Below are 14,506 nucleotides of genomic sequence, written 5' to 3'. Positions count from 1 at the left end.
TGGTAATCTTAGTCCAAGATCGCCTAGTATTTTGGGTAGGCAAATGGAGAACCATTTAATTGTGTGGATGATTTTGCATTTTCCCCACCAGAAGGACTGTTGGGCAGTCTCAATGCGGTTGCGTGTTCCTTTGGGAAGAGCGAAGCACTGCATTTGATATCGGGGAACGACCACGGCTATCGTCGAGATGACAGTACTGCGCCCAGCTTGGGATAAGGGTGGGAATTTTTCCCATCAGCCCGAAACCGCCCACGGACACCCGAGCCCAACAATGACCATGGATGCCCGCGCTCGTTTCGGGCACAACCCGCCAAGTTTTGATGGGCGGGCATGGGTTAAAACTTCCACCCGCGCACCCGTTCATGCCCGCACCCACTTAGCGTCACCAAATGATAACCAACCAAATTAGATCAACTTTTTGGGTTGATGAAGCCCAACACTCCTTGTTGTTGCTAGGACTAGTTGAGATGGTAAACATCATGTTTAAGGACAATCACACGAACCCAATGCATTGCTTTGCAATGGCCCAAGAGAATTCCTAGTAGGTTAATGAAGTGGTGTTTGGCTTTGAGGAAGGAGTGGAATAAGATTATATTATATCTCATGAGAATCCTTTACTAGTTTTCAATGTGAGATTAAATTCCTAAAAAGAACAACACAAATAACGTCTAGTTTTAATCCCACATTGTGTCTTTAGAATTAGGAAAGGTGTTTGGAAACTTTATAAAAGGAGAGGAAGAAGTGAGTTTTTCAAGTCATGAGCTTACCCGCTACCCGCCCGCCCATACCCGAACTACCCAAGCTTCTTAATGGGCTTGGCAGGTAATGGGCAAGGCCAATTTCAAATTTGCCCACCCGATTAACCCGCTTACCCTAATAGCCATTAATTTGATGCCCAACCCGATGCTTCAAGTGCCCATGGACGCCCATACCCGCCCAATTCCCACCCCTAGCTTGGGATAGGAGGGTGGATTGCCATTTGGCAAGCTTATGTTGAATTTGAGAGGGGGCGGTAGAGAAGCTATGAATCTTTTTAGCACCAATGAAGAGATTGGTTCCGAGGTATTTGTCGGAGAGAGAAGATTGTCTGACTTTCAAGTTTCGAATGATCATTCTTTTGAATTTGGGGTGAGTTTTTAGAGAAGAAGATAGTAGACTTGACATATTTTATCATTTGTCCGGAAGCCGAACAAAAGGTATCCAGTATCTGTTTAAGATTGTAGATATTCTCTAGAGTTTAGACCGAAAATAATGCGGTCGTTCTTATTCATGCGTCGACTGAGGCCTTACATGGTCAAGGTGAAGAAGAAGGGCGAAAGAGGAAAGGCGAAGGACGGTCTCCTTATCTAATTCTCCTACTAACCTCAAAGATGGGGCTTCACTTTCTCCCTCTCTTGCTGCTCTCTCACTCATTTTCTCTCTGTGACTCTCTCTCTCTCTCTCTCTCTCTCACAGTCTTCCGTTGAAGATGATGGATGTAGACCATTGATATTAAGAGAGAGAGTGAAAGAGTAGTTGTTGTTTTGTTAGGGATTAATACAGTTGACTTGTTGAATTCAAAGTAAGAAATTGACTCCACTGACAATTGCGGGCTTATCAACCTTTTTTATTTTTGTTTTTTGTAAATCAAAATGATTCCTTTTCTGGAGTCTATCTTGACTTGTTTGGGCCTTCACCTAAAATCCTTATTTAAGGCCAATAATTCCAACTTTGTATTTCTCTATGCACCTCTCTCTCATCTTTCCTTTATGAAGTTGGTTTTGGCTTTCTTTGTTCTCTTCTTTGTCTCTAGTGTTATTGCAAGACCGGAGGAGGACATAACCGTACGTGAAAGGAGACTTGTTCCGACGAAAGATAAGAGTGTTGTACCAACCGAAATCGTGGTCTTACCAGCAGGAAGATTTGTTGGTGGTGGTTCGGGGAGTGGTCCTACACCGCCGCACCCTAGGCAATATACGAGATTTCATACCCCTCCTTACTATGAGAACCCTCCTCCTTCACCTCCCTCTGTTATTCATAGATGAAGTAAAGTTTCTTATGCTTGGTCCCTTGTGAGGGTATAAATGTATAATCTAGTTGATATTTTCAAAATGCTAAGTCTAACCCACCACTACCATATTTATACAAAAAAAAAGAAAGAAAATGGACAGGTTAGGTGCTTGTAATCCCACCAATTACTGTTATAACCAAATGATAGTTGCTAGTTGGGGCCAAATGAAAGACTTGGTATATTTGGGTTTTATTGAATAAAGTCAAGCTGGTTTCTGTTATAACCATGGACTATTTGCATAAAAGACGCTTTTAAAGAAGAAATAACCCTTCCAAAACAAAGTAAATTTGTCGTCACGTCAAAGCAACTCTCCACTATGTTAATTAGAGAATGGAAAGGAAACACAGTTATTAGAGAATCTCCAACCCCAGTCTATCTCAGAGTCAAAAAACCACTTTTTCACTCAAAATTTTTGGCCTCAGCTCAGCCTCTAAAATTCAGCTCCAGCCTCTCTTGAGGTCGAAAATTTGTTCATGTGAGAAACGCGTGTGTGCACTTTTAGTTGGTGTGCGAAAAACGTGTGTGATTTTATGTATATATAAAATACGTGTTTGAACTATTTTTCGAAAAAAAAAATTTATTCGGGAACCGACATTTGGTGGGATGTATTTTAATTACTAACATTTAAGTTTTTCTAGAATTTAAAAAAAAAGTTAAACCTAATTAGAATTACAAAAATGAATTTTGATTTTTAAGTTATTTTTAATTTTTTAGTTATTTTTAATTGTTTAATATTTAAAAAAAAAAACAAAAACACAAGCAGATCTGGCCGTTGGATAAACCAACGGCCAAGATCTGTCCCCAAGTGACCGTTGGGGTCACTTGGGCCCCCCTCCAGTCGCCCCTAATGTTAGGGGCGACTGAGGGAGGATCCCCAGCCTGCGCTCCGCCCGGCTGGACTTGGAGCGCTGGGCGGAGGCCATAATTTTAAAATTATGACCTCCGCCCGGCTGGAGTTGGAGATGCTCTTAGAAACAACAATTTCCGAATGTAAATCTATAGTTACTTAATTGTTTTGTTTGGTTAGAAATAGAATCGGTGAGAATTGACTTTGTCAGTAGCTGACTTAGTTGAGTAAAGAAAATCTAGAACACAGTATATTGTTTGGGTTTGGAGTTCCCTCTCTTATTCTGTTGGAAATGTAACCTTGTGTAGTTATTATGTGTATCAAACATCATTTCAAATTTGGTTTCCCCTGCAAACTTGGTCCGGTTACAGTACTCAGGCAAACAATTTGGTGGTTGATTCATCCAACCTCAAGTTTAAAAATTAATTGAAAAGTGGTATGACAAAAGAACATAGGTTTTGAGGTGTAGGAACACCATAGTTTGAAAGATAAATTAATTTAAAAAAAAATACTTCCTCGAATCAGAAAATACTTGGTAAAGAAAGAGATTGTGTTTTATTTGGCTCAGATCAGACTGAGATTCGGGTACCTCTGACGCAGCGGAGATCTAGCCTTAGGTCTTCGTCTAAAGACTATAGAACCGAAACTAAAAAGAATTAACTAATATACTAAACTTTATTGATTAAACTGAATGAATAAAAGAACTCCTAAGTCTCCTTTTAAATTGCCTTAGGGTTTTCTTAACCTAATCGAATAACTCCTGAGAAAATAAAACACTACAGTCTCTAGAAAATTAGAGAATACTTAAACTGAAAAACACTTACTAAAAATAGTAAAAATACTATTAAGAGTCCGTTTTGAGGACCTAAACGATGGAATTTGACTTTCAAAGTTGGTTGATTGTGGCGAAGTGACAACAAATGAGAGGAATGTTATTTTGCACCATCCCTCAAAATTTCGTTTAATTCTGACACCCGTAACTTCGGTTTTCCCGTTTTAGTATGTTATTTTTATACTTGGCCGCATTAATTTCTTCCATCTATTTTTCGATCAATTCCTCTACATCAATCTCTCTCTAATATTCACTTGTAAGTGAAAGGAGATGAAAATTTTTCAGGATAATATGTGTTAATCATGGCTTTAAAGTGGGTTTACCATAACAGGACGTCTGATGTGGTCGACCTAGATTGGACAAGCATCTTAAAAAAAAGAAGATTTGGTGGATCTAGGTCGCCACGTCAACATTTATGGACATGCTCAGACCATTTTCAAGACAATATCATTTTCAAGCCTAATATCATTACGCCGCGATTTTGGGGAATAAAGAAAAATCTATGGGGGAATAAAAAGTTTCTATAAAATTTATCAACTGGGGTTAACTTTTTTTATTTCTATTTGTTGCTATTGGGGATTACAGTTTTAGAGTTAAAAAAAAAATTAGAAGATCCTATAAAAGAAGAGTAGGGTTTAAACTAAATAGGTCAAATAATATTGAAAATGAATATAATAACACTAAACATTTGGTAATTATTTTTTAGGTAAAAAAACATACAAAGTCTAAAATACTCTTTTTCATTTTGTGCAACTAATTTTTTTTCTTTAAAGTTTAAACTTTATATAACTTTTGTTTGAGATGTCTGATTTCTATGAAACTTATATATTTAGAAATGATTTTTCATTAGATTTATAATGAGATCCATATTCAATATTTTTTTTTCAAAAAAAAACTCATAAAATAATGTCGTTGTTTTCGCAAACGAAATGCAAACCGGGTTTGCAAAATGTAAACTGCGGTTGCAAAAGGTAAATTGCAATCTGCGGTTGCAAAATATAAACTGCAAACTGAATTTGCAAATTCGTAGAAGGTAATCTCAAGTTGTATAGCTTGCAAACTCGATTTGCAAATCTAGAAAAAAAAAAACTGAAGTTTCTTCTTTTCCAAATCTGAATATTTTTTCTTCATCATTAGATAAAACTTCAACAAGGTTTCAAATCTGGTTGTGCAGCATTATCAACATCAAAATAAAATTCATCATCAACATCAGATTCATCATCTTCATCAATAAAATTAGGGTTTTGGTTTTTCTAGGGTTTCATACCTGGTTGTTTCTCTCTCTACTAGAAGAAGAAGAAATCATTAATCTCTCTCCAGTTCATTCGTCCTTCTTTTAGGAACTCTGAAGCACTTTGCCATCTAGAAGAAATCGGATGGTGATGGAGCTCGATTTCGAGTAATAATCAACTCAAATGGTCGATGAGATCTAGAAGGTGAACTGAACTGAAGAAATCCAAATTGATTGGTGATGGTGGTGATAAAAAACGATGAATCAATGATGATAATAGAATGATGGATCAACTGAGTTTAGAGAGAGGTAAAGATGATAGTTTACTGAAGAACAAGAAGAAGAAGTCGATTGAGTTCAGAGAGAGTGTGAGAATCGATTGATTTTAGAGAGATAAAAGAGGAGAGTGTGGAAATATTAAATAGAAAATACTAACATGATTAGTAATAACCCATATTATTTTAACTCTATATATCATTTCTCATAATATTTTGATAACTAATAACTAGTAGTAGAAGATATAGGCTTTATAGTTATTGTGATAACTTTTTCAACCAAAACAACTATTTTCTCATAGAACAATTTAAAAGGAACTTTTATAAACTTTCACAAAATCTTTTTAGATATCTAAACTCTTTCTAAGTGTTTCTTATTTTATTCATCTTCTTCTCCAAAATTTTATTTTCTTCTAATCAGTAAACCCTAAAACATGGAGAACAAACCTAATATGTTTAGAGGTAATGGAAAATATATTTTAGGCCTCAAAATTAACTGATTTCTAGGGTTTAAAATGTGGTTACCTCTCTTGGATAAGTTTAACGGATGAAGAAGCTTACTTTTGGCGTCCTATGGAAGATGTATTAAGAGCTTCAAGAGACTTTATTTGATGAATTCTAGGGTTTAAAACGTTTTCTCCCTTTACGTCTCTAACTCTGTTTCTGAGTTTATGAAAATAATGGTATTAGGGGGGTTGAAGATTTAGGAAATATAAGTAAGAAAAGTGATGGAGAAGGAAGAATAAAACGTTTGGCTAGAAGTAATGGAGGAGATGGGATGGATGAGTTGTGCTCAAGAGAAGAAGAAAGAAGAGGGGAAGAAGAAAGAGGGAGACATGACCATTTTGAGTGACTCATTGTTCTCTTTATAATGGCCTCATTCGTTGTTGAAGGTTATAAACAAGAATAGTCAGAACTGTGTAAGTTCTGACTCATTTTACATCTTAATGTTAGAGAAGATTCAATTGGAAACTGTGTAAGTTGTTTAAACTCTTCAATATAAATTATCTAATTAAGAAATATTGAAGAGCCAAATGATAACAAAGTAAAACATACAGAAAAAATGACTACAGAAGATTTGATAAGAGAAAGAAAAATAAATCAAGTAACAAAACGAGAGAACCCATTGTCCCATTAAATATGCAAAGAAATGGATCTTGTTTAGGTGGATAGTTATTCGGTTTAAAAAAAATAAGGGATACAGTTGCGTGTTTAGGTCCGTAAAAGAGAGATGGAGAAATCTGGAAAAAAACGTGGGTAGATAATTGGTTGAGGGAGATTTGAGGAAGAGAAAATGGGGGACTTTGAGTTGGTTGAGTATGAATGAAGGAGAACTTGTCTCCGATTATGTTTCAACATTATTTCTAATGTTACCAAAATGAAAAGGTGTGGTGAAAAATGTGATGATGTTCGGGTGATGGAGAAAATTCTACGGTCTTTGACACCTAAATTTGATAACAATGTTATTGTTCTTGAAGAATCAAAAGACTTGGAATCCATGACGGTAGATGAATTGATGGGAACTTTGCAAATTCATGAACAAAGGGTGAATAGAAATGTTGCAACCTCTTCAAATTATTCCGTTGATCAAGTACTTCAAGCAAAACTCACTTTAGAAGAAAAACAATATACACCCCAAAAAGAATGAGACTATGAGAGTTATGGTAGAGATTATGATAATCGTAGAAGGGGTTTTGGAAGCCAAAGAGGAAGAATTTTTTTTAATAGAGGGAGAACAAATGAATCAAGAGGAAGAGGTAGAGAAAACTTTACTAGACCTTATAATAGCCAAGGTAGAGACAAAATGGATATTGAATGCTATAATTGTTACAAGCTTGGACATTATAGTAATGAATGTTGGTATGAAGTTAAGGAAGAATCAAACCTTGTTGAAGATGAAGTAGAAATTAATGTTGATCCTACATTGTTATTTTCTTGTGATGGTCTTGATGAATCACAAACAAATACTTGATATTTCGATACCGGTGCGAGTAATCATATTTGTGGGAAAAGAGAATTATGTGTCGAAGTAAATGAAAATGTAAAAGGGAATATAAAGTTTGGTGACTCCTCAAAGAGTCTGGTGTTAGGAAAATGTAATATTCTTATTCAACTAAAAAACGACAAACATAGCTACATTTCCGATGTTTATTATATTCCAGATATGAAGAATAGTATTTTGAGTTTGGGGCAACTTTTAGAGAAGTGATATGATATTATATTGAAGGATTTTCATCTCACTCTAAGGGATAGAGGTGGAACTCTTATTGCTAAGGTTAGATGGCAAAAAATAGATTATTTTGTTTGAATATTCAACATGGTGATGAATCTTGGGCATCTAAACTTTGACGGGATGAAGACCTTGGCAAGCAAGAATATGGTAAGGGGTTTACCATGTATTAATCACCCAAACAAAGTGTGTGAAGGATGTAACTTTGACAAACATCATCGAACAAGTTTTTCTAAAGAAGGAAGGTGGAGAATATCTAATATATTGGAGCTTGTGCATACCGATGTTTCTGGTCCATTGAAGCCAATGACAAATGGAGGTAATAATTATTTTCTTACTTTTATTGATGATTTTAGTAGAAAAACATGGATTTATTTCTTGAAAAACAAATCCCAAGTATTTGAAGTATTTAAAGAGTTCAAGAACATGTTTGAGAAACAAAGTGGTTTTATGATAAAGAAACTAAGGTCTAATAGAGGTGGAGAATATACATTAAGAGCATTTGATATGTTTTGTAGAGAACATGGGATTGTTCATGAACTTACTCCGTCATACACACCACAACTAAATGGAGTTTCCGAAAGGAAAAATCGCACCATATTAAACATGACAAGAAGCATATTAAAAGAAAAAAGTTTGCCTAGAGAATTTTGGGGCCACTACAAGAAAATAAGAGTTTAGCGACCAAATTTTTGGCGACGATATGAAATTCGTTGGTAAATGTAAATTTTCGCGACAAAGTAAGAACTTATCGCAAATACATCTTTTTAGAGACCATTTCAAAATTTTGTCGCTGCAATTGTCGCTAAAACTAAGGACGGAAATTTATAATTTCCTCCATGTCCTAGAAACAAATTTGCGACGTAATTTAGAGAGAAAATTGATATTCGTTGCAATCAGGTGTATTTACGACCAAATAGTTCCTCGCAAAACAACATTTTCTGTGGCAAAATAGATAATTGCTGCTAATAATATATTTTTTCACAAAATATACTTTTGTAACAAAAAATTACAATTGCAGACAACAATATTTGGATGGTAATTGTTGCTAGATTTTTTCGACATCAGGGATTCGTCGCTAAAAAATTGCAGCAAGATCATATTTGTCACCAACGGTACTTTATGAAGACACGGTTTTATTTTGTCGCAGAAATTACTTTTTCGTGACAATATATATTTCCTTGCTGAATAAAAATAGTTAATCAAACTGTAATTTAAAATAAACACCGCAGAATCACCAAATTTCCATAATCAAGTCGCATTTCTTATTTGATTTGGTAGTAATTGAGCTTATGTGAGCCTAATGTTACTATAAACATATTCAATTAATACTAAAATATTTTTCCATAATTTAAAATAATGATTAAGTTCAACTTTGAATCTCAATCTTATTGACAATCTCAATTCAATCATATATAGTTGGATATAAATTAACATTTTTCTATTAAAGTCACTTATATCATCTATTGTATATGGCAAATATCGAAACCCACTAGTAATCAAAATGTTACAAGTTGTTTAATCGAATTGTGAACAAAATTTTTTTTAGTAGAGATGTGGTATTTGGAGAAGATTTGGCATGAAAATGGAAAGGAAAAGAAACTACTCAAGTTGAACTTAGACTAGAATGGGAAGAAGAAGAAGAAGAGAAGATGCACCACCAAGAGAATTTCAAAGAGACCCACAAACACCATCATCTCCATCATCCTCATCATCAAGGGGAAGTTCTAATGAAAGGCCAATGAAAACTTCAAGTTGGAGAGAGATTTATGAAGTTGTAGATAATGAAGAAGAATTAAACTTGTGTTGTTTTCTCATGGATTGTGATCATATTATTTATTAAGAGCATCTAAGAAGAAAAATGAAAAAAAAATGAAAAAAATGTAATGAATGAAGAAATTAATACAATTGAAAAAAATGATAGTTGGGAATTGACAAGTTTGCTAAAGGGATACAAATCTATTGGTGTAAAGTGGGTGTATATGACAAATAAGAATGCAAATGGAGAAGTCCAAGCAAAGAGGCGGCATTGATTATAGTGAGGCATTTTTGAACGGTATTCTAGAGGAAGGGATATATGTTGAACAACCTTTGGGGTATGTTAGAAATGGAAAAGAAGATAAAGTTTATAAGTTGAAGAAGACCCTTTATGGGTTAAGCAAGCTCCACGTGCATGGAATGCAAGAATTCATAAGTATTTTCAAGAGGGTTATTTCCCAAATAGCCCCCAACTTTGTGACCGGCTTCCTGCCTAGCCCCCTACTTTATCAAAAATACCCAGATGACCACCTTTTTCAATTACTGTTATAACACCGTTAACTAGTCATCACCTCTCTCTCATCCAACTTATCGCCTCTCTCTGCCACCTCACCTTCTCGCCACCTCATCGTCTTCACCGTCGAAGGTCGCCGGCCGACGACCCCCAAACACAAAAAAAAAAAAATTCTTTCTCCTCTCTCTATTTTTTTTTATCTCACCTCTCTCTCTCTAAGAACTCCGACGAAGGGGGTTTCCCTTCGCCGGAGCCTGTCGAACGGACCTTCAAAGATTTGGGAACTCAATCAACGAATTTGACTAACAATCCTACCAGTTTAATCAAAATGAAAAGAAATGGTTTGGGTACTCAATTAAATGTCAAAAGGTTAAATTCTACCAGTTTGACTAACAATCCCAGCTAGGGTTGGGTCTTGATCTGTTCCACTTTGAGTATCTCTCTGTTAATAATAACTTCTACATCCTTTCACTTTAAGGTTCAAAACCCTGAAAATGAGATAATAATATAACCAGAAGAATGAAAGCTAACAGTTTCCATTTAGTCACTTAAAAAATTGAAGCTTTATACCTAATTTCATGTCATAACCTCTAGAAAAAAGAATCATATGGTGATGAAATCATTTAAAGAGACAAAAAAAATTGTATACCTCAGATTCCTAAATGAGAAGAGGATTTCTCTGGTTGAACTCGTCTTTCACGTCGGCCGCCATGAACCTCCGGTAACTGGAACTGTGGTAGAGCAGCAGCAAGCTTTCTAGCTGAAACTGAACCTTCTTCATTACTCTTAACTTTCCGGTGACATTTTTTAGTTGATTCCGGTGCCTTATCTTCTGTAACTATACCATTTTCTTTATCATCAAATTTCCAACTCAATAGAGGAGTAACAGGTCTACTTCTTTTACCAAATGAAACTAAATCCTTTTTTAATCGTATTTTTTCCACCAATAAAGCTTGGATTTCTGATTTACTTTTATGTTGTTTCCGATCGTTCTTCCTCCTTTGAAGATCTGAATCCGGTGACTATGAATGGAGAATCGCCGGAAGATTCTCGGACAAATTACCTTTACTTGTTATCTTCATTTTCTCCGACAAGTTTTTCCCACCATGAGAGCTTCAGAAGATCTCCAGATGGAATCAGACCAGGAGAGAGCTACTGAGTTTTGACTCAAAGCAAGTGTGAATGGTAAGAGAGATGAATCTTTTAGAGAGAGAAAGAGAGATACGTATATTGGGCCTGTATATATTGACTGTCGAACAAACTTTCAATGGTCTGTTCAACAGACTCTTGCGAAGGGGAACCCCCTTGGCCGGAGTACTTAGAGAGAGAGAGGTGAGATTAAAAAAAAAAAAATTTATAGAGAGAGAGAGAAAAAAAAACCTTTTTTTTTTAATGTTTGAAGGTCGCCGGTCGGAAAAGTTGTCGGCCGGAAAATTTGTCGGCCGGTGAAGATGATGAGGTGGCGAGAAGATGAGCTGGCAGAGAGAGGCGATGAGATGGATGAGAGAGAGGTGATGACTAGTTAACGGTGTTATAACGGAATCAGAAAAGGGGAGTCATCTGGGTATTATTGACAAAGTAGGGGGCTAGGCAGGAAGCTAGTCACAAAGTTGGGGACTATTTGAGAAATAACCCATTTATATTTACCACCATTTTCTTTTGTCTTGTATTTCTTTTTTGTCTATGTTTTGTGATCAATTTTTCTTTTCACTCGGTTTTTTGTTTACAAGCTTGGATTTGACTTACAAAGAACCTGAGTAAAAGAGATTGTGTTGCAGAAAAATGTACTAACCATCTGAGTAAAAAAATCCAAGCGTATAAAGAAAAAATACACTTTCCCAGGAGATCGAACCTATGGCTTCTCCGTTGCAGAGAAATGCACTAACCAACTGGGGTACCAGTTGTTAGAAGAAAATATTTGGTAAAAAAATGTTTGTGTTTGTTTTGGACCCAGATTAGACTAGAATTCTTGCACCTCTCTCTATATTCACTTATAAGTGAAAACATAGGAAGAGGTTAAAGTTATTAAAGACATGGGATTTTTTTTTATCAAAAGGTTTTTTGAGGAGAGAGGGGGTCTGAATGACGTCAGGGCGATTTTTCCTCTTTCCTTTCCACTCAAACCCTAGCAACCTAATAGATCTCAATCTTCATCTTCCCAATTGATCTTGAGCAAACATCACCCACACCCAAAACAAGTAATCAGGAGGTAGGCAGTTTTAATTCTTTCTTGGTTCATAAGTTTATGATTTGAAGGCTTCTTGAAGTGGAGATAGAAAGGCTGAAACTCTCTTCTCTTTTCTTCCTTCTAATAATCGAGAGTTGTCCTCAAAACCTGGCTTTTGATCTTTGATTTCATTACAAATAATAAACTTTATCATCAAAACCTGTTTTTTCAAAGAAATATACAGCACCTTATAATAAAACCCTAGATCTAGGTTTCTCTTAGTTCAGATAGAGAATCTCTGTTTGGGTTAGAAGGACTAGTACTCGAATGGTTCTTCACCGTCAGAATATTGCATGGCGACTTTAATGGGGACTGATGTAGTTACAAACTAGAAGCTTTTGAGTGGTGAATAGATTTAGAAGAAGAACAACATCATGGCAGCTTTTTCTCCATTCTCTTGTTTCTATTTTACTTCTAGTTCTATCGATACAAACCAGCTTTAGCTCTTCCAATAGTTGGTTGGTAGAAACGAGTACATATCAAGGAAGCAGTAGAAGTAAGAAGAAACCCTAACTTCAATCGTTTATAAGATAATCATCGACGACATCGGAATACTCTTCACTCTCCACAGATCTCATCTAGAAGGGAAGTTTAATCTCTTACCTTTAATCGCTGGTTTAGATTATATTCATAATACTTTTGAGTTTTCCATAGCTTGTTGCATATCCTCTTAATCATGATTAATGTTCATTTTGATTTCATCTTGATATGCTGCCTTTTGGTATGCATCATACTTAAGAAAAACTTCTTATCTGGTGTCACTTTATCATTCCATAGAAATTCCGAAGATGGATCCCATACCTTAGGTTCAAATTTCTCGTCTATTTTAGCTGAATATTATCTTAACTTTAGAACTTCTTCTATCATCTTACATTTCATCATAAGCATATATCTAAACTTTCCCTTCGATCCCGGTCTGCACTCTACTTTGTATTTTAATCTCCATCTTCGTCGTGCAGTTGATGTTACTAATCTTTCAGCTCATTTTTTGTTGAGTACATGTGTCTTTGGTAATATTATTGATTTAACTCTGATTCCAATTTGTGTAACATGTTCACTTCCACCCCTTTACGTAATTTTATTGCGATCTTTTGTCAGATTAGCAGGGTATTCATACTCGGGCTATGACAGCGATCCCATTTTCCATGTGTCTAAACTGTTTCTACATGGTAGAATTCGATTGGATATGGTCTCTGTATATGGAGAATACTTGCGGGATACCCCGGAATCATCCTATGATTCCATCTTGCAGACACCCTCGTTTCTTCCGGAAACGTTGGGTGTATGTTTAATCCATCTTAAGTGTTACAAGAAGTTAGATACGAGCTTCATCTTTATAGCTACCAGAAGGACTCTCAAAATTAAATATTGTATCTTACTCAAGAAGAGCTGCCAGCCTTGCAAGCTACAGAATGAAGACTGTTCTACAAATCGAAGTTGTACAATGCACCTCTTCAGTTTTGATATTTTGTTGTACTACTTTACTTACTGTATTTGTGTTTTTCTTCTTAGTTTACTGTAATAGACTCTTTTATGTTAATGTATTCCTTTCAACAAAAAAGAAAAAGTGAAAACATAGGAAACTTGGATACATTGAACTTTCTGGTCGAGGTGTTTAAACATCATCCGAACCGTCATACTCAAACTCCACCAGATTCATACATCCTGTCTTAAACCAAAACAAATCATTACTGGGATGGTTTGGTCAAGAATATTCGAAAACGGACCTCATTAATTTGGTTAACGAATTTAATTCTAAAAAACTAAACTACACCCAAGAATATTCAAAATGAGAAATGAGTGATTGAGTCAAAATATTTTACATAATTATCAAAAAAACACTTAACATTTTCAAATAATTAAAATATGTCATAATGTTATACATAATTGTCCTACTTGTTTAAAATAATATGACTAATTATTTTTAGGGAAATGATAGAGTAACTTAAAAATTGGTACTTAGAGGGTGACATATTTCCTCATTTAGAAACAAAAGCGGTTCCCACCGTAGTCAAACTTTGAAAAACCCTTGTCTTTTAGTGATTCCAGAAATACCCCTTGTTCATTCCTTCACGGCTTCACTTATGTTTGTACCTTTACTTTCTCTCTCTAGAATACCATGGCCTTCGTCTTCTTCTTCTTCTCCATCAAGGTAGTGTACAATGTTCGTTTTGATTTCGAAAGTCGACGTTGTCATGGTTGAATTCGTATTTCTATTGATTTAATCACTTTTTTATTCGAATTTTTGGTATTAATATTTCTCGGTCAACTTGTTCGTCTGAGATTCACATGATTTTTCGCCTGAGTTAAGTAACTTGCTCTGGTTGGATCTCTCGAGAAATTCTACCAAGAGATATGATTTATATGTTGGTAACACGTTGATACATATATATGTTGAATGTGGATTTGTTGAATGTGAACGCAAACTATTCGATGAGTCTGAAAGAGATGTGATTTCTTGGACTTCTTTCAGTTATCAAAAACCTAAATCTAATTACAATGGAGAAACCAAACTAATGATAACTCTTGCACTGAAATATTA

The 14,506-nt window shown here is 35.3% G+C and overlaps 1 long non-coding RNA gene across 1 annotated transcript; it reads left to right on the top strand.

The window, feature by feature from the left end:
- Positions 1 to 11,774: 11,774 nt before the first annotated feature.
- LOC147547615 (uncharacterized) lies at positions 11,775 to 13,531 on the top strand. Its single transcript, XR_015238660.1, has 2 exons — positions 11,775 to 11,946; positions 12,924 to 13,531. It is a non-coding gene; the product is annotated as an uncharacterized LOC147547615 (long non-coding RNA).
- The last annotated feature ends 975 nt before the right edge of the window (positions 13,532 to 14,506 follow it).

This window comes from Eschscholzia californica, unplaced genomic scaffold (assembly GCF_041429995.1).
Source record: "Eschscholzia californica isolate CP2 unplaced genomic scaffold, dmEscCali1.0.p SCAF_3, whole genome shotgun sequence".
Lineage (NCBI taxonomy): Eukaryota > Viridiplantae > Streptophyta > Magnoliopsida > Ranunculales > Papaveraceae > Eschscholzia > Eschscholzia californica.
Note: the sequence above shows the minus strand (reverse complement) of the source record. Positions and strands in the feature narration are given on the sequence as shown.